At 40.4% G+C, this 21445-nt stretch overlaps 1 protein-coding gene across 10 annotated transcripts in view; it reads right to left on the bottom strand.

Annotated features, from left to right (window-relative positions):
* The window catches only part of NEO1 (neogenin 1), a 529567-nt gene that overhangs the window by 286123 nt on the left and 221999 nt on the right, over positions 1 to 21445 (bottom strand). The gene's annotated exons all lie outside the window — the stretch shown is intronic.

Genomic DNA, 21445 nt, shown 5'->3' on the forward strand with positions numbered 1-21445 from the left:
AAAAAATGATCAACTTACTAATTGATTTGGGGAAGAGGGGAAATTATAAGAATAAAGGTGACAAAATGAAAGATATAGGATTGACCAGATATTTATTATATGAAACAGTATAAAAAGATTATATACATGCACAGTTTCCCAAATTTAATTAGAATTATGAACCCTTAAGTCAAAACACAAAAGCGGAACTGGTTCAAAATGGTTAAAACTCTAGAAACTGATTTCAATGCCAATGCCTCTAAGGGAAGAAGAAAAAAAAAAGACAGCATTCCTTAAACAGACCATGTAATTCAAAACTGACAGGACACGTGAAACAGAAATACCAGAACTACTTTCTTTGTTCCTAAGGTGTAATTAACCTCACAGCATATGGAGTCTTATTTCAAACTAGCAATCACTTTATCTTTCAGTCATCAGCCCATAATACTATCTAACAACTAATTTTCAAGAGGATATTGAAATGTAAATCTTAAATTACCCCCAACTCACAACAGCAAATTTTATTGAAAAAAAATTTCACAGCAAGAAAACTTTTCAAATCTTCCCTTCTACTATATAGACATGATAATTAAGAATCAAAATTTGACCTCTCAGCATATAACCTACTTTAGATTTAAAATTTATCTTTTTTTAAAAAAATCCATATTTTGATACTGAAAACTCAAGCAAATATGGTCCAATAATATTTCTGTTTCACTGAAGAAGCAATCAAGCAATGCACAACTAAGTCTAAAACAAAACAAATATTTGTTTCATTATGTTGATGAAGATTTTCATTCCAAATTTTCCAGTTGGAAAATAAAATTAAAATAAACTTTTTCTCTGCTGAAGAGGTTGACAAAAAACATTTTCTGATAGCAATTTTTTTAAACAATTACTTCCTACCAGAGCTCCATCTAAAGGTGCTATCAGATGACAGGAACTAAAATATATTTGAAATCTTTATAAAATACTTTGGAGTTTTGCTGCCCATAGGATCCTTTAGATTTGGGTTCACAGGGTGTGTTACCCAATTTTTGGGGTGATGCCTGTAGTTTTACAATAGACAAGGGTTTTCAGGTTTTTGTTTTTTATTAAAAGGTTTGCAGAAAGCATTCAAAATTTCTGCAAATGCCATAAATTTGCATAATTCACATTTTTTCATGCCCTTAATACTTTCATATATTGGATGACCAGCTATAGTTTGCTGGATTTGGTCCTGTGATTTTTACAACACTTTTCATCCAAATTGTCTCAGCAATAGCCTAATAGAATCAGTCCCTATGCCTGTTGGGCAGAGCAGAGGGAAGGTGATGGGATGAGAAAATGAGGCAAGATTTTTTTTAAAAAAAGAAAAATCCTAGATGTTCAATCAACATTCTCAGGAGTATTTCTTTAATTCCATCTAACTGCTGCCCTCCGCTTCCCAAGCTAAGCAAGTTCTTCTATTTAAAGGACAATGGGCCAGATTTTAAAGGTATTTAGGCACCTAACTCCCATTGAAATCACTAGAAGATTAGGCTCAATATTTTTACACCAGAAGCTGTGCTTCCCCCAGTCATTCCATCCCTACCTTCCCCTTATTCAAACAACTGAAGTGATTCTTCTCAATTCCCATTCACATACAGTAACTCTTCAGTGAACATCGTCCTGGATAACGTTGTTTTGTTGCTGATCTATTAGAAAACATGCTCGTTTAAAGTTACGCAATGCTCCTTTATAACGTTGTTTGGCAGCCGCCTGCTTTGTCCACTGTTTGCAGGAAGAGCAGCCTGTTGGAACTAGCTGGCGGGGGCTTGGAACTAGGGTGGGCCGGCAGCCCCTCCATGAGCTCCCCTAAGTTCCCTGTGTGCGGCAGTTCAGGTGTCCCTACCCCCACTGCCGTGTGCTGCTCCCGCCCTTTGCCTTGGAGCTGCTCCCAGGAGCCTCCTGCTTTCTGTGTAGGGGAAAGAGCGGTGGTGATTTCAGGATATCCCCCTCCTCCTGCTTCTGTATCCCATCTCCAGAGAGTGTGGGGTGGGACCGGACCACTACAGAGCTCAGGACAGAGGGAGCTTGCTGGCAGCAGCTGCTGTCTCAACTTGCTGATCTACTTAAAAAGGCAGTGTACTTAAGAGTGAGGCCAGCATACTTAAAGGAGCAATACGTCTCTTTCTCACATACACACACGCACGCGCACCCCTGGTACCTTGGAAAGTGGAGGGAGTGGTGCGCATCAGTGAGATAGCGTGGGTTCTTCCTCACGTTCAGTTTCCGCAGGGAATGTTTGCAACCACTGCTATGCCTCTGTGTCTCTTCCCTCCATTCGTGCTGCCTTATAGAGCGTGAGGCTACATTAACAACAATGTGTTAACCCTTGAGGGCTCAGCCGAGTGCTAGTTCATCATTTAGCAGCAAGGCATTCCCTGGGAAATATCCCACCTTATGACTCCACCACTTCAACCAAGCGTCACAATGATCATTACTATGTACAGTATTAAATTGTGTGTTTAAAATTGATACTCTGTGTGTGTGTATGTATATATGTCTTTTGTCTGGTGAAAAAATTTCCCTGGACCCTAATCCTCCCTCCCCCCCATTTACATTAATTCTTATGGGGAAATTGGATTCACTTAACATAAAAATGCTTAAAGTAGCATTTTTCAGGAACTATAATGTTAAGCAAGGAGTTACTGTACAGAAACCAGGCAGGGAAATTTTTGTTCCAGGTGAATGTTCTATAAAAGTAGCAGCATATGAAAGTAGGCTTATAATGGTCTCTCTTTTGCAGCCTTAATTGAGCAGTTATTACCAGTGATCACTATAATACAGTACTCTTCCCAAAAACTTAAGTTAGAAGTTAACACATTTCCTAAACATAGTCCCCCTTACATGTTTGAATTAAGTGATCTTCTGAGCTTTGATTTTTTCAATGTACTGCACCAGAGCCAATTCTACAGATTACTCTAGTGGACTGAGTTCTGACAAGTCAAAAGATGAATTTAATCATGTAACATGCTGTACCTACAGGCATAACAATGAAGAACTACCGAGAGAGAGCCCTTAAAACCAACTTTTCAAACGTACATGTTTTCAAGTATATTACTTATTTTGCAAGTCCTAATGTATTAAAGCTAAATTTAATAAATAGACTGGGATACTTTTTAACACATTCAACATAAGAATAGCCACTTGAGATGAGTGGTCCATCAGTGGTCCATTTAGTCCAGCACACTGTTTCTAACGGTGGTCACTTACCTGCTGTTAAGGAGGTGGTACAAAAAAAGCCCAGTAATGGCTAGTTATCAAATAACCTGTTAGGAAGTTTCTTCCTAATTCTTGGCATTTAGGTGATGATTTTGTGATGAAGCATAAATATTTATTTTTTATTCTAATGTACTTCTTTATGCTCTCTTTATGTAAAGAGAACAACATAATGGTATGTCCTTTTAAGATTCTTACTAGGTTCTTGGCTTCAGTGATATCTAGCAACACTAAATTCCACATATTAATTATGCATGCCTTAAAATGTATTTCTTTTTACCCATTTCATATTTGTTGCCTTTCAATTTCATTGATTGTCTGGTTTTGTTCCTATTATGAGAAAGGGTAAACAGAGTACCCAATTTACATTTGCTATACCAGTGGCTCTCAACCTTTCCAGACTACTTCACTCCTTTCAGGAGTCTGATTTGTCTTGTGTACCCCAAGTTTCACCCCCAATTAAAAACTACTTGCTAACAAAATCAGCATACTATTACTGAAAAATTACTCTCTCATTTTTGCCACATGATTAAATATAAATATAAATATTGTACTTACATTTCAGTGTATAGTACACAGAGCAGTATAAACAACTGTTTCTCTGTATGAATTTAAAAACACCAAAATACAGGCTCAAATTAAATGTATATCCCTCCCTCCCCCACACCCTCAAAAAAAAGGAATAGGACCAAAAACATGCCACATGCTTTCTGCTTGGAACTGGATTTCTCTCACTCCCTAGGCCAGGACTAATCCCAGTGTTTACTGTATCTTTGAGTATTTGTGAAACCAGTTTAAGAATAAATGCACACTTTTAAAGACCGATAGGCTGTTCTAATAAACAGGTTGTTTTGGTTTTGAAGTGAACTCAAATGGAAAATTTGCTGTGAATAATTCCTATACTACAGAGTACTGTGCTAATGAAAACATACAATGTTGGTTGAGTGAGCTCAGATGTTGTATAGCTGGAGGTTGAATTTCATAAATCTGGCATTTCTGCTTGTCTGTAATGTATCAGGTCACTCACTCCAGATGTTGGCATTCCTGTTTTTCCGAAATCAAAAAGGGTTAGCTTTCTGGGTAATCTCAGTTTACTGGAAGTGACAGGCAGAGACTAGGGTCCAGCTCTGCAATATGACTTTGTTCCCTTTTCTCCCCTCACCCCACCATGGAATACTAGAGCACGAGTACGATATCAGGAAACTTGAAACTTTCATGACCTCAAGAGAATTAAAGTAATTAAATTAGCTCTTCTCCCCCCTCTAGTTTAAAGGCACAGGGAGCTTTAATCTGAAATGCAATATTTTGTTTTTCATATTTACTTGCAAATATGTTGCATAAAAAAGGACTCCTGACCTTCATATCTGCAAATCAGAGCTAGCCAGTTTATTTCATATAAAGTATGTTTAAGCTAGACTTCAATAAGGCCTTTTACATGGAAACTTTACCCCAAGGGTCGAACAGTCTTCTCCTTATTTTCTTTATTCAGTGAGCTTTTTATAATGCTGCAAAGAACTTCCTGCTCTTTCTGATTAGATTTTGCCTTTGAATTCTAAAATGACAGTCTGAGGATGTGTCTACACTTAAAGTGCTACAGGGGCATAGAGGGGTTCTCCGGTTGGCGTAGGTAACCTACCTTCCCAAGAATTCTTCCTTCTACACTGGGGGTTGGTTTGGCATAGTTACATCTCTCAGGAGTGTGGATATTTCACTCCCTGAGAGACATAGAATATCACGGTTGGAAGGGACCTCAGGAGGTCATCTAATCCAACCCCCTGCTCAAAGCAGGACCAAGCCCCAACAAAATCATCCCAGCCAGGGCTTTGTCAAGCCTGACCTTAAAAACTTCTAAGGAAGGAGATTCCACCACCTCCCTAGGTAACGCATTCCAGTGTTTCACCACCCTCTTAGTGAAAAAGTTTTTCCTAATATCCAACCTAAACCTCCCCCACTGCAACTTGAGACCATTACTCCTTGTTCTGTCATCAGATACCACGGAGAACAGTCTAGATCCATCCTCTTTGGAACCCCCTTTCAGGTAGTTGAAAGTAGCTATCAAATCCCCCCTCATTCTTCTCTTCCGCAGACTAAACAATCCCATAGCTGTGCCTATGTGAGTTCCCAGTGTAGACCAGCCCTTAGGCTTTTAGACACTTAGATGAGGTGTACTTAATGTGTGTTAAACTCCTCAAAGTAAATGGCATGTTGGTGAAATATTTTTTGCAACATTACATTTTGATAAATAAAGTATCTGTTTTTTCATTCATGTCTTAACCAAATATTATCTTAGGTAAAAAATACATCCCATTCTTGATACACTACTTTTTACTATTGGAAGATTGGAAAGGTTGAACAGGGTAGATTTTAGGAATGCAGTTTATACAATTTCTGTAAGCCATCAGTAGAAACTGAGAAACAATTTAGACAATTTCAGGGTAATAAAAATGTTCTAGTTCACATCTATCATTCTAGATTCTCCCAAGCTGCATTTACTTCTTTTCATGTGAGATGGCAAACAAGAACACATTGCTACTTTGACTTAGTCCCAAATTTGGACAGCTAATCTTGTATATTTAATCATGGGCCAAAATGAAAATTCTCTGTGAAGTTTGGCATATTTTCTTTTTATGCTTTTTTAAAACATTGTCGCGCTCTTGCACAGGAGCTTTGTTTGGAGACAAGGACAAAGATTTTCAAGCGAATAGTGATTTTTAGATGCCTCAATTTTGGTGTGTCCAACTTGAGAGACCTTAAAGGGGCCTGATTTTGAGACAGTGTGGAGCCCTCATGCATACCGCCAATGCCATGGGTAAGATTTTTGTGCTGTGCCTCTTGGGTGGCTGTCTGACACTCTGCATCTTTTTCATGGGACATTAGAGATATGGTAAAATCCTGACCCTATTGAAAATGAGAGTTTTGCCATTTACTTTAATGGAGCCAGGATTTCACCCTTGATGTACTAACTTCAGTAGAGGCAGCAGAATTCTGGAAGCCATTACTTTTTAAATATATCACCTGTAACGCCATCAATTTATTTCCTCCCTCGTTGTTATACTTCTCTCTTTTATTTGCCTGACTGCAGCCTCTTGTGGCACACCTTTTAGGAAAGGACATCTTTGTCTGAGCCCTTTTGGCCATGACACACAACTGGAATGTTAAGGGTCCATCTGTTCTTTACCCTGGTCTACCTTTCCTTAGTTTGTGAGGTATTATCCTCTTTGGGAAGGTTTATGGGAAATTACCTGAGTAAAAATCCATGATTAAAAAAACTGTTAGAAATAAAGTCTGTTAAAAATAGAGAGAGAGTTTAAAATAAGTTGTGCATAACATACCTAATCTGAAAATTTAGCAAAGCTCAGCTGGATAGGCTCACTATAACAAGTTAAAATAGAAAGAAAAGAAATCGCTTACATTCCTTGAAATGAATGTCTATTCTTTGACCCTCTTTGGAAAGAGCAGCCTGAGTTTCCCTCTCCTTTCTGTGTCTGAGATTTCTCTCTCTTATTCTTCCAGGACCTCTTTTTTCAAGATTTCCAGCCCATTTATCATGGGTGTTTCTAAAGTTCATCATTATCCCTAGCACCTCTTACAAAAGTTGTTTTGGTTTGTTATCATACCAGACAACTCCTCACACAGTCCTTAGTGGATAGCTCTACAATTTGTCAGCAACTGTACCAGTCCTCCGAGGCCCAGGGTCAAGATCTATTGTGCAAAAGGTCTGTAAGGATTGTTAATTAACCTAATTTCAAATGGTTAATTTACTGACCACGCAGACAGATTCTCACCTCTGTCAGCCTCAGATAGTCAGCCTCTGTCTACATCTTAAAATGTAGCTTATAAGCTTCCATAATTCAATTTTAACATACTTACTTCCTCCATATTAAATATCACTTGATTGATACCACCATATTCTCTTATAGGCACATTCCTGCCCATGACAGAGTGAGGGTTGTGGGCACTGCTATTTAAAGCTTGTTGGTGTAAATTATAGAATGGACAGGAACAGATAGGAAGACTTTTTTCCCTACATCTGTTAATTACTTCCATAGAAGAATCTGTTACACTCCCATGCCAATTTTCTATTTCACCAATAATTAAACTTACTTCAATAACAGGTCATCTTAATCTCTAGAAAATATACACTTCTGTGCGTGTGTTTAATGCTATGGAATATTCCAATCTGAAAAGCCTTTCAAGAGGAAACAACTCTGAACATATAGCGTTTGGTTCTGTTTCCTATGAGAGTAACACCTGTAGGAAAAAACTGCTTGATACAGATTCTCAAATGGACAGTAGCAGATACTTAATTTACATGTAAATAATAATCTCCCTTTTTGAGTGGAATATTTTGTATGAGATGAAGGTCATTCTAGCCATTTTAATCCTACACACTTAAGTAGCACTAGAGCTTTAGAAATTATAGTTACCCATTGAGACCATTTATTTATTTTTAAAATTAGGCAACTAATTACATTCCATTAGAAAAATTATTAGTTTCTGCTTTAGAAGGATATAAATTTACTATCTAGCAGAGATTGTAGGCCTTTATCAGTAATTAGCAGCTTACTAGCTAGCAAAGTCTCCTTGTTGATATTGACTAATGGGCAGAGTTATCTTTATTTACATAACTGCACTTTATGAAATGCATGTGCCTTCTGACTGCATATTGATAAAAGAGCACCTTGCAATATAAATTCATACCTTGGCCTTTCCAGGAATGAATGATTTGGTTCAGAAATGCAAAAGTGAGAGCAGTATTCTGTGAGGCACCTTAAATTTTACAGAAGTAATTTTATACCAAATTTAAAAAAAAAAAACCTCCGGAGTTATAGTAGAGTTTGTAGGTAGTGAATAAGTAGTTTCGGATTTTGGTATGGTGGTTGAGAGGTACTCTCAAAAATCTCTCTTCCTTCCATGAATGTTGACACCCATTAAAAATAACAACAATTGGATAAAACAAACATTTATTTTGGCTTTCAGTGTGTTGACTTTTCACCCAGAAGGGTGTCTTTCTTCTGATTTTCCTATTTGTAAGTCAGCATGAATAAATCTTTTTGTAACGGATGCAAATGATTTCTTATAGGCTGCATTACAAATGGTCCAAATATATTGCCCATATTCCTAACTAAACTGTGTGTTAGGTTGTGGGATGAAATGAAAGGATATTTTAGTATCAGCAACAACAAGTGCAACTAATGGCCTTTACAATGGCATTATTCAGATTTCTTAGATGAACCAATCCATTGATGCATTTTGAAAAATATAAAGGGTCTGTTATTGTCCCTGGTGTCCAAATTTAAGATGCCACTGAAGCTATGAAGGATAAGAAGTGTCAACCAGGGGTACATGTAGGAAGTACGCAGAGGTCTTCCGGTGGGTACATCAACTCATCTAGATATTTGCCTATTTGTACAACAGGCTACATAAAAGCACTAGCAAAGTCAGTTCAAACTAAAATTTCATACAGACAATTTTCATTAGTACAGTACTCTGTAGTATAGGAATTATTCACAGCAAATTTTCCATTTGATTTCACTTCAAAACCAAAACATACCTTTATATTAGAATAGCCTATCAGTCTTTAAAAGCGTGCATTTATTCTTAAACTGGTTTTACAAATACTCAAATATACAATAGACACTGGGATTAGTCCTGGTCTAGGGAGTGAGAGAAATCAAGTTCCAAGCAGAAAGCACATGGCATATTTTTGGTCCTCTTACTTTTTTTGAGGGAGGGAGGAGTATACATTTAATTTGAACCTCTATTATGGTGTTTTTAAATTTTCCATGCAATTTGCACACATCACACTTCTGACTGTTCCTTTTAATTTCCACTTAACTAGCTTCCTCATTTTTGTACAGTTCCCCTTTTTGAAGCTAAATGCTACTGTGGTGGGCTTCTTTGGTATTGCCCCCCCACACCCCCAAAAGGATGTTAAATTGAATTACATTATGATCAATACTACCAAAAGGCTCAGCTACACTCACCTCTTGGACCAGATCCTGTGTTCCATTTAGCAATTGCCTCTCACCTTGTGGGTTCCAAGACTAGCTGCTTCAAGAAGCAGTCATTAATAGTGTCTACAAATGTTATCTCTGAATCCTGTCCAGAGGTGACAAGAACCCAGTCAATATGGGGATAGGCTTGCACCAAATGCACAAACAGGCCATCTATCCACAAGGCATGCTGCACTGAGTGCTATAAACCATTGGTCCTCAACCTTTTCTTTAACCCAGGGACCCCTAAACTTAAATACACAAACCTGCAGACCCCCAACCAGAGATGGTGTGTGGCGGGAGGCACTCCCTTCCCAAGCGCCCCCGCCCAGGGCTGAAGCCGATCCTTGGCAGACCCCCTGAAATCTAATCCAAGGGCGAGCTGCAAACCCCCAGTTGAGAACCAGTGCAATAAACTGCTGGACTTCTGCCTGCATTATTTGTACTCTTTCAGGGATGTATGTTTGTTCCTTTTTTGTTTGCTTGCTTTTGGGGGGAGGTGAGGGATATTTATTGCCGTAAGTTCAGAGAATGTTAAGTGTGTGTCTGGTTCTCACGTTCCCTCTCTAAACTCCCTCACAAAACTCCCATTTGCTGCTCCTGGTTGCTCGCTCCTCTGGTAGCTTAGGAGCTGTCTTTTTAAACCCCTGCTCTCCCTGAGTGGCAATATACCTACTCCCATACCCCCCCAAATTTCTACACGAGGTTGTATTTGAATTTACAGTGCCCAGGTGTGCTCAGGTTCAACAGCCATAATACACCGCCTTGAGCCACACGGCTTCTATGAGTCATGACTGGCTAGCAAACCTTTTGGGCACTTTGTCTGCACATGCACAGTGAAATCCATTTGGCACATGCCAATCTAGAGCTAAATTCTTTCAAATAATGTTTTCAATGTTTTTCCCCCAAAGGACAAATGAGAATGTCATGCATTAGCTGGGGTAAATGTTGAGAGATTGAGACCATTTTGGGCATGATCAAAACCATGGTTCGATCCCTAGGTCTGTGCAAAAAACATTGATAGACTCCAGCAAACTTAAGAAAAGATGGGGGTTTCTTTGGGATGCAGTGGGGGCTGTATCTCAGGAACCCATGGATCAAATGACCCCCAGATTTAGATCACTAACCTACTTTCGTGAGATACACCAAATTTCAAAGCAATCAGTGTAAACATGTGGATTTTACAGCACGTGGAGACACCAACCTTTAAGCACAAAGGCATTCTTAACTTTAACAATAGCAGAACTAGAGCTCTACTATAATAGAACTTTTTTCCATCTACATCTTCTGATATTGTGATAAAGAACTGAAAGCCCTTTATCTACACTAGCCTTTTCCCTAGGCTTTCCCACACTTGCTGCCACTAGTTCAGATCCACCATAACAACCATGGGAGCTGTAAAGAAGATGAGGGATGCACTTATGTTCTGAGCACTGTCATCTGGACTTTCTCTGAACTCTTGTTTAACATCCCGGGGCTTGACTAAACAGGGAGGGCATAAATGTAATGATTTTTTAAAAATGTAACAAAAATCAATTTTTTAAAATCTATTTTATTTAAACTGATTTTATATTTACATGTTGCTGGCTCTTAGTTTTCTTCCCATTTTATTGCTACAGTAGATAGTTTGTATTTGATGTTTTCATTTCCTAATTGTTGGTAGAATTTTTAGGTTTTACATAGAGATTTTTTCTACTAAGTCGCACACTTAAAATGTTCATCTGCACAGTAAAAAATAATTCTAGAGTCTCATTAACATCCTTAATTGAACAACACAAATTAATAAGCAAATAGCCCAGGCTATATTTGCAACCATCACTACCTATTAATATACTGAACTTCTACAAGTTAAGAAGCTAAAATGTTTTAACAAGACTATACTCATCTCTCAGGGTTTGCAGTTCTGAAGTCAACAGGGCTTGTTCTCCTAAGTCAATTAGGTGCCTAAATATGGACACACGTCCATATAAATATCTATTTTTGTAAATGTTGGCTGTTTATAAATTAGTTCACACTAGATTTGTTAACACACTGAAAGTCTAAGTAACTGTAGGTGCCCAGAATGTGGAAGCAATTTAGTTTTGAAGTGACAAATTTTATGCCACTAAGAGAAAAGTTAATTTTTAGCACCTGCTGCTGCAAAAACTTACAGACATGCTTAACTTTAAGCACAAACAGCCCCACTGAAGTCAATGAGACGTTTCATGTGACCTGCTAAGTGCTAGTGAGATAGGAGCCTTAATTGTCAGTATTTTGTCTGCTGCCTATTACAGTGTTATAGTAGCATTTTAAAAATAAAGAATGGCATTTCTAGATTAGATCATTTTAAATTTTATCTGAAGCTGCAGCAGCACACATTTTCACATTAGTTTTACAAAGCTTCAACCTGATATAAATCAATGATTGGAAAAAAGTCAAGCTATTTAAATTATGTAAACACTCCACCCCATAAGTGCCTTTTCTTCCCCTTGATGATACCACCACCTGATAACTTCCACTCCATATTTGCAAATTGCATGAGTAACCAGTTTAAAAAAAAAACCATGGAGGAAAAGATCTTAGTACTTCTAATCAACTCATACGGGTCATGAAGACCTTGGTCCAACATCTTGTAAATAAAAATATTTAGCATTAGAATGGAAGATTTAAAGTAACAAATCATTTGGAATCTTTTCCACCTAGAAAACTGTACCCATTTAGCACTCCAACTGACTGCATGCAACTTGAGAGGTTGGGTCTTCAACAGCATGGTATCACCAAGCAGTGAGCTGTAGCTCACGAAAGCTCATGCTCAAATAAATTGGTTAGTCTCTAAGGTGCCACAAGTACTCCTTTTCTTCTTGCTACTTGGAAAAGTTTCCAAAACCAGAACGTACAGAATAATTTGCAGGACATGGTTTGCTTAGTGCAGTGGTTCCCAATCTTTTTCAATTGTGCCCCCACAACCGGTTCACTCCCCCCCACCCCCCCGAGCCATGTTCTGGGGGCGGAGGTATGAATGGGGCAGGATGGGGGAGGGGGAGCCACACTCAGAGCAAGACGGGGAAGCCACTGGTATCTCTCTCACCAGAGCCGTCCCTGAGTGCTCCTCAAGGCGAGCAGCAGCTGCTGCTGTTCCTACTTGGGGCGCCAGCTTTCTAACTGTTGAAAACTGGACACCCTGCTCCGCAAGGCCCAACCCTTTGTCCTGCCTCTTCCCCAGACCCTACCCACTGCTCACTCCTGCTCCTGTTGCTCACTCCTCACGTCCCAGGATTCACTTGCCACCTGCAGAGCTGGGCTGCGAAGAGTGGAAGCAGAGCCTGCCTGCCCGCCCAATCGGGGCATGGCAGGAGGGGCCAGTCCCCAGAGCAAGGTGTCAAGATGGGGAAATCGGGTCACAGTGGGACATACTGGGGGTGGACAGGATACACACAACAACCTCTCTGCCTAAGAGGCTTGACCTGGCCAGGAACCAGCCAGCCACTTCTCTCTGTAAGCAGCTGAGCAGAGAGCAGCTCCTCCAGGCTCCAGCTGCTGTGCTTCCCACCCTGCAGTGGCAGAGGCCAGTTACTGCATGTAACTGGACTTTTAGTGTCTGGTCAGCACTGCTTACTGGACTTTCCGGTCAAAAACCGGACACCTGGCAACCCTACTTCCCATCCCCCAGTGATGGACGAGACTGGTTATTGCGTGTTACCACATTTAGTGTCCGGGCGGCTGGGACGGAGGCCGGAGCAGAACTGGGGGCAGAGTTTAGCTGGGTGGCACTCCCTCCCCGCCCCCCCCGACATTCCTCTGCACCCTCCTAGGGAGGCATGCCCCACAGTTTGGAGACCACTGGTTTAGTGCATGGGACTCTGCCTCATTTTTCTTCACCTGGCAGTAAAGAAGCTTTGGGGAGGTTTATCGTCAGTCTTCCAAAAAAGCCTGAACCGTTGTTACCCTGTGGGGGGGATCAAGTCTCAGAACTAGGGGCCATTACCCACTGTGGCAGAGCTCCGACCTTGTCTCAGTGGGTCCCGTGCTTCCTGGCAGATTACGCTAGCCTCAGAGGCTCACTGTGACCCTCTCCATAGCCCTTCTCCCTCTAGAGGCAAGGGTCACAGCCTACTGAGCCATTTTCAACATAATTCAGCAAGGAGGTTGGTGAGCGAACTCCCACCATCTCTGTTGTCCCTACGGGCTTATTCCAGAATAGTTTAGCCTCCTGTCCTGACAAGGGCCTGCCTTCCCCTCCCAGGAGGTGTTTCTGTAGTGGCGAGTTGCCGGGAACCCGGGCCCACCCTCTACTCCGGGTTCCAGCCCAGGGACCATAAATGCAGCAGCTGTTGGCAGCCGACCTTTCACTACCAGAATTGCTACATTTCCCTGGGCCACTTCCCCACAGCTCTCCCGCTTCTCTCTCTCAATGCCTTCTTCACCCTTACCTTAGGGCTCCCTTTCCAGTGACTTGAGGCTGTCTTCATTACCCAGCCCTTCAGCCACACTTCCTCTCCTTGGCTCCCTTCGGCCTGACTGGAGTGAGCCTTTTATAGTATCAGAGGTGCCTTAATTAGAGTCAGATGTTCACATTAGCTTAACAGACTCACCTGACACTCTGCAGGTTAATTGGAGTCAGGTGTTCTCATTGGCCTAACAGCTTCAACTGACTCTTTGCAGGCCAACTGGAGTCAAGTGTTCACCCTAGCCTGGAGCAGCCCCTGCTCTGGTCAGTCAGGGAACAGAAAACTGCTTATCCAGTGGCCAGTATATCTACCTTCTACTACTCAGCTGTACCCAACTGGCCTGGGTCTATCACACCACACATTTTGGATTTTAACTCATTACCAAATCTATACACACCAGGAGGTGTTTGACAGCACAGGCCTTTGGAAGGACCCTCTCCATGGCAAACTTTTAATTTTTTTGGTCTAATCAAAATTAATTCAGCTTTTTTTTTTTATTTATGCTTAGTTAATTTCTGATTTTTTCCAACTTAACAAGGTTATCAAAGTATGAAAATGGAAGTGTGCGCTTTAGCAGCGATGAAACTTTCTCAGTCTTGAAAGTACACTTCAAGAGAGCTGTTCTGCATAGGCCTCTATTTTTGCCCTGATGCAGACTTCCTGCCCAAACATCCAAGATTAGGGGATGGAGTGCTAAACTGCTCCTGAATGATTTGAAAGAAGTCAGTGAAATTCTTCAATATATTAAACCAGTACCTCTTAAGTATACACACTTTGAAGCGCACAAGATTTTTTTATTTCAGTTAAAGAAATATGCACTTATTGTGCAAGAAATATACCAGTACCTCCTCAAAATGTACCCATGTTTTCTCTCTCCTTTACAAAAACCTAAAAAACTATATTCATGCAAAACGAAGGTTGCACAGTTAAAGTTAGAGAATCAGGAAAGGCACAATTTAAAGTTTGTACAACAATAACTTAGCTGTTTTCCACACATGTATATTTTACTTTCCTATTTTCTATGTTCAATGTATAATAATGTACTACTGAGAGAAATATATATCATGAAAGACACCACAAAAATACAGACTGTGCAGTGTGGCTGAGTACGTTATTGCAAGAAACTTAGCTTTTGCATCTTTAAATTATGCAACCCAACACTGCATTTCTGCACCTCATCTTGTTTGCTTTGTCTCTACTTGCGACCCAGCGTAACCAGATGGCTTACCTAAATCTTACATAGAAAGAATAAATAGAAATACTTGAAGTTCACCTGAAAGTGAATTAGAGACTAAGCACCAAATTTATTTTCATATCTGGAACAGGTTCTCTAAAAGCGCACAGTCAAACCCACTGCAAACCTTTCCTGGCACCACATCATCAATTGTTCAGTGCCACAATGACAAGTTTATCGCACTGTGCCAAAAAGGAAGCAAGCAACCAAAAGTCTATTTCCCTAAAATAACACATTCAGTCACAGTCAAAGCAATTTAAAACTCAGAAACTGAGAATTAAATGATATTTTACAAAGCTTTTCTAAGCAAATAGATCTTATCAGCACTGCATATAATATTAATACATGCAAAGCATGAATCAGCAGCAACACCTTACTTTAGTTATTGATATTTTCTATGTTATATAGATGGTATAAGGCCTCTGTTTCTAATGTTGGCATATCATTAAATGTGTGACATTATGATGTAGGGAAAACTTTTAGATTATTTAATAATATTTATAAAACGTATCTGTGATAAATGAAGTCGGAAGGTAGCTTCCTTTTATGGACACCCAGCCAGCCAGCCATAAAATCCTTCTTGGTGGCTGTTCTCTATTTGCTTTACCTGAAAAGGGTTAAAAAGTCTGACTGCATGCATAGGTAAAAGGAACTGAGTGGGCACCTGACCAAAAGAAGCAATGGGAAGGCTAGAACTTTTTAAAATTGAAACAAGACTCCCCTTTTGTCTGTCTGTTGTTCTCCGGAGAGAGGAGAGACTGAGCAGGAACAGGGCTGAACTATGCTGTAGGAAGCTTTAAACCAGGTATGAAAAATCATCAAATCATACCTAGGAATTGCTTATCTGAAACCCCAGATACATAAGTAAATTAGGGAATGTCTACGAAGATGCAATTAGGGTTATTTATTTCTTATTGGCTTGTGGACTCCTCTGTGCTAACCCCCAAATGCTTTTGTTTCGCTTGTAACCATTAAGCTGGACCTCAAGAAGGTTATTCTTGATGTTTAATTTTTGTAAGTGGGTTTTTTAAAATCTAGCAAAAGCCTAAGTTCCAGATGTATTTTCTTTCTTTTGTTTTTAATAAAATTTACCTTTTTTTAAGAACAGGATTGGGTTTTTGTTTTGTGTTTTTGTATCCTCAGAGGTTTGTGCATATGTTGTTTAATTAGCCGGTGGCAACAGCTGATTTCCTTTTTTGTTTTTGTTTTTTCCTCAGCTCTTCCCCAGAGGGAGGGTGACATGGCTTGAGGGTACCCCACAGGAAGGAATTCCCAAGTGTGCCTTTCTCAGTTGTCAAAAGGGGTTTTTTGCATTTGGGTGGTGGCAGCATCTACCCATCCAAGCTCAGAGAGAATCTGTAATCTTGGAGGTTTAATACAAGTCTGGAGTGGCCAGTATTAAGTTTTAGAATCCTTGCGGTCCCCCAGATTCTGCACTTGAAGAGCCAGAGTGGGTAATCAGCCTTGACAGTATCAATTACATTTTACCACTCCTTTCAAAGCCTATATATTCACAGCATATAGCCAGCCTGGCTTTACATGTAGAAGGTTCTGAAAAATACCATTTTCTTTTTGAGTTAAAAACTCAAGCATAGTGTCTGTAGAATGTGTCATATACGGGGCACACAATGTAGTGTAGCATAAGTGTTTTATTGACAATCACTGCACTGCATTACTCACTTGCAGTTTTGCCATTTGTAAGCAATACAAAAAGAAAAGGAGTACTTGTGGCACCTTAGAGACTAACCAATTTATTTGAGCATAAGCTTAAGCATATCTAGTTAGATATGCGTTAGTTTCTGTTTTGTTTAAATGGCTGATAAAATAAGTTGTGCTCAATGGAATGTATATTCCTGTTTTTGTGTCTTTTTGTAACTTAAGGTTTTGCCTAGAGGGATTCTCTATGTTTTGAATCTGATTGCCCTGTAAGGTGTTTATCATCCTGATTTTACAGAGGTGATTCTTTTATTTTTTCTTCAATTAAAATTCTTCTTTTAAGAACCCGATTGCTTTTTCATTGTTCTTAAGATCCAAGGGTTTGGGTCTGTGTTCACCTATGCAAATTGGTGAGGATTTTTATCAAGCTTTCCCCAGGAAAGGGGGTGTAGGGCTTGGGAGGATTCGAGGGGGGGAAAGACGTTTCCAAGTGGGCTCTTTCCCTGTTACATATTTGATAGACGCTTGGTGGTGGCAGCAATAAAGTCCAGGGGCAAAAGGTAAAATAGTTTGTACCTTGGGGAAGTTTTAACCTAAGCTGGTAAGAATAAGCTTAGGGGGTTTTTCATGCAGGTCCCCACATCTGCACCCTAGAGTTCAGAGTGGGGAAGGAACCTTGACACGAAAGCTTAAATTTGCTCAAATTTGTTAGTCTCTAAGGTGTCACAAGTACTCTTCTTCTTTTTTGCAAATACAGACTAACATGGCTGCTACTCTGAAACCTGTAAGTAATACAGTTATTCCAAACTCATTTCAATAAAAGAATTTATATTACACCTCACTGTTTTTTAAACATATGAAATGCATCCCAGCACAGATGGCAACATAAGATCCTATACATCACATAAGACCAACCTACCCAACTTTAATTATTTGTATTACATGTTTGTGTGGTAAACGTTTGTATTACAATGGCCTCATCCACAGTGGACAGATTTGAGTAGGGAGCCCTTACAATCTAAATAAACAATATAATCAAAATGTGAGAGAAAGGAAGTATTATTCCCATTTTACAGATTGGGAACTAAGGCACAGGTAAATTAAGCAACTTGCCCAAGGTCACAGGAAATTGTGGCAGCGTCGAAATTGAACTCCAATCTTTTGTGTCCAAGTGCCAATACTTCAACATCACCACTTCTATCCTTGTTCTCTCAAAGGCTAGGGCCTTATGCAAGATCTCAGCTCCAGACTCAATTTCACTTACCACTAAAAAATGTGTAAGTAATATTTTGTCATATGCATTTCTAACAAATGTTTCCACCCACAATCAATATTCTTCTAAGACATGAATGTGGGTGTGTGGGTTCAAAAAGGTTTGTGTGGTAAACGTTTGTATTATAATGGCCTCATCCAGAGTGGACAGATTTGTTCATGCCAGTGCTTACAAACTTCTTTTCAAGTGTAGCTTTAGGAGTGCAAACAAACAAAAAAATCTGCCTGTGCAGCAGCATTTCTAAGTTTATTACAGGTGATCGTGTCACAGAACCTCCAGCCCTAGACCATGGGAATGTTCAGAACGGTACAAAGGATGAAAAAAGGCCTGGACATTGTAAAAGGTGTTTTGAATTTTCTGTTTCTCACTCTATTAACTTTACATATTCATAATCATTGCACTGAAAATGAACGGACATGCCATACAGTGTAAATGATCTGGTGTAGAACTCAGCAAAATCAAATACCACAACTCAGTGAGAAGAGGCTAGATTATAATTATTTAGATAAAACTGTTGGGATTGCTTTTAATGTCATTTCCAAATAAATTAAATAAATAAATAAATAAATAAATAGGAATATACTTTCCATTTCAGGGATACTCTGTAAGATGGAGAAAAATCAGTTGTTTATTTCCACTGTTACTGGTCTTTCACAATACCACATAATAATGTAATAGAGACAATGTATGAATGTAAATGGCAACAAACAGCAGCTAAGGGAGATGCTGTAGCATCAGTCAGGATGAATTCATTACCCTGAGCCATTTGTGCAGAGAAGAAAAAATTGTCAGAAAAGCTGGCAAGTAGATCATTAGAGAAACGAAGGAAAATTGCTGCATGGCCAATTTTTCCTCCTTAAATTGCTTCAGCTTCTTTTGCTTTTGTTTTTGAAGTCTGATTTGCTGTTGTGAAGTAATTATAAGCCTCTTTCACGTAGGGTATATAGTTTGCATAAAGCTACATTGTCCACAAAAATAATAGAATCAGACATTCCTGAGGCCTCAGCTATAAATAGGAGCCGACCAAATTCATAGAATCATGGAATCATAGAATATCAGGGTTGGAAGGGACCCCTGAAGGTCATCTAGTCCAACCCCCTGCTCGAAGCAGGACCAATTCCCAGTTAAATCATCCCAGCCAGGGCTTTGTCAAGCCTGACCTTAAAAACCTCTAAGGAAGGAGATTCTACCACCTCCCTAGGTAACGCATTCCAGTGATTCACCACCCTCTTAGTGAAAAAGTTTTTCCTAATATCCAATCTAAACCTCCCCCACTGCAACTTGAGACCATTACTCCTCGTTCTGTCATCTGCTACCATTGAGAACAGTCTAGAGCCATCCTCTTTGGAACCCCCTTTCAGGTAGTTGAAAGCAGCTATCAAATGCCCCCTCATTCTTCTCTTCTGCAGGCTAAACAATCCCAGCTCCCTCAGCCTCTCCTCAGAAGTCATGTGTTCTAGACCCCTAATCATTTTTGTTGCCCTTCGCTGGACTCTCTCCAATTTATCCACATCCTTCTTGTAGTGTGGGGCCCAAAACTGGACACAGTACTCCAGATGAGGCCTCACCAATGTCGAATAGAGGGGAACGATCACGTCCCTCGATCTGCTCGCTATGCCCCTACTTATACATCCCAAAATGCCATTGGCCTTCTTGGCAACAAGGGCACACTGCTGACTCATATCCAGCTTCTCGTCCACTGTCACCCCTAGGTCCTTTTCCGCAGATCATGTTCCACTGTGGTCAATTTCACGGTCATAGGATTTAAAAAATAATAAATTTCATGATTTTGGGTATTAAAATCTAAAATTTCAGTGTGTTGTAATTATAGGGGTCCCGGGGGGGGTGGGGGAGAGGGCTGTTGCGGTATCACTACCCTTACTGCGACTCTGCCTTCAGAGTTGGGCAGCTGGAGAGCGGCAGCTGCTGGCCAGGAGCCCAGCTCTGAAGGCAGAGCCGCCACCAACAGCAGCGCAGAAGGAAGGATGGCATGGTGTGGTATTGCCACCCTTACATCTGCGCTGCTGCCTGCAGAGCTCGGCCCTCAGTCAGCAGCTGCCCCTCTCTGGCCGCCCAGCTCTGCAAGCAGCAGCACAGACGAAAGGGTGGCCTGATATGGTATTGCCACCCTTATGTCTGCGCTGCTGCTGGAGGGATGCCACCTTCAGAGCTGGGTGCCTGGCCACCAGCCGCCACTCTCTGGCCACCCAGCTCTGAAGGCAGCGCAGAAGTAAGGGTGGCAATACCGTGGCTCCCCTAAAATAACCTTGCAGCCAATCCCCTACAACTCCCTTTTGGGACAGGACTACCAATTTGAGAAATGCTGGTCTCCCCTGTGAAATCTGTATAGTTTAGGGTAAAAGCACACAAAAGACCAGTTTTCATGGTCCATGATGCATTTTTCATAGCCATGAATTTGGTAGGGCTCCAGCTATAAACTGAACATGACATATTTAGAGAATACAAACCTTCCCCAACAAGTTCCTTATCTCTGTTCTCTAGTCCCAAAGACACTTTGAAGACAATTAGACATGACCTTAAAGGTGACCACCAAAAGGAAAATAAATGGGATTGTGCTTTTTGTGTTTTCTTTGCATCTGTAAAGAAGGTCTAAAAATCTGGCAGATTATTTCCTTTCAAACACTTCTGTTTCTGCTTATTATCTTTGAAATATCAGAAATACCAAGTTTCATCTTCCCTCGTTTTGCTAGAGGTCCCCTTAGAGACTAAAAAACTTGGGTGAGAGTTCTCTCAGCCCCTAAGTGAAGGGACAGGGATGTTGATTCTTCTCAGTTGTGTTAGCCAGGTACTTGAATTAGCAAGTGACAAAGTACTTGGTCTTTTCTTCCAAAGCATCTCCCTCCAGAGAGGGACAGAGGTTTCAGAGTAACAGCCGTGTTAGTCTGTATTCGCAAAAAGAAAAGGGGTACTTGTGGCACCTTAGAGACTAACCAATTTATTTGAGCATAAGCTTTCGTGAGCTACAGCTCACTTCATCGGATGCACATCTTTCCACAGTATGCATCCGATGAAGTGAGCTATAGCTCACGAAAGCTTATGCTCAAATAAATTGGTTAGTCTCTAAGGTGCCACAAGTATTCCTTTTCTATAGAAGAGAGTGCACTGTGACATTCTATACCTTGGGGGAGTGCCCTGTAACCCCCATATTCCTTATTTATATATAATTGTGATATTCCAGAAAGAAGGCCATGTGAGGTATCAGGAGAAAGAACAATGACTTTTGGCAAATCATAACCTATCTAAATATGTATATAATTACTGCACAGGAAGTTATGAGATTGTGTTGTATGGTTGCCACTAAAACATAAATTCGGGAATCGGCCAGATATTAACTCTCTAGGAGACAACAGCAAGGAAAGTAACCAACTCACAGGCGGGTATTGAACAGCTATTGTCCAGCAAGGGAGCTACAATGCAGTGACTCACATGCACAAGGTGACACCAAGGGAATTGCTCGACCTTGCCTGGGGACTCAGCAATGCCCACCAGACATGCCTGAACTTGTGTTCTCCAAGCACATGGGACTGAGGGTATAAAACAGAACACAAGGGTCCCTATGCTTGGCCATTTCTCCTCCCCCCACCTATCCTGCAAGCAACAAGGACACTCAAAAGAC

Source organism: Lepidochelys olivacea (genome assembly GCF_965140295.1).
Source record: "Lepidochelys olivacea isolate rLepOli2 genome assembly, chromosome: 10".
Taxonomy (NCBI): domain Eukaryota; kingdom Metazoa; phylum Chordata; order Testudines; family Cheloniidae; genus Lepidochelys; species Lepidochelys olivacea.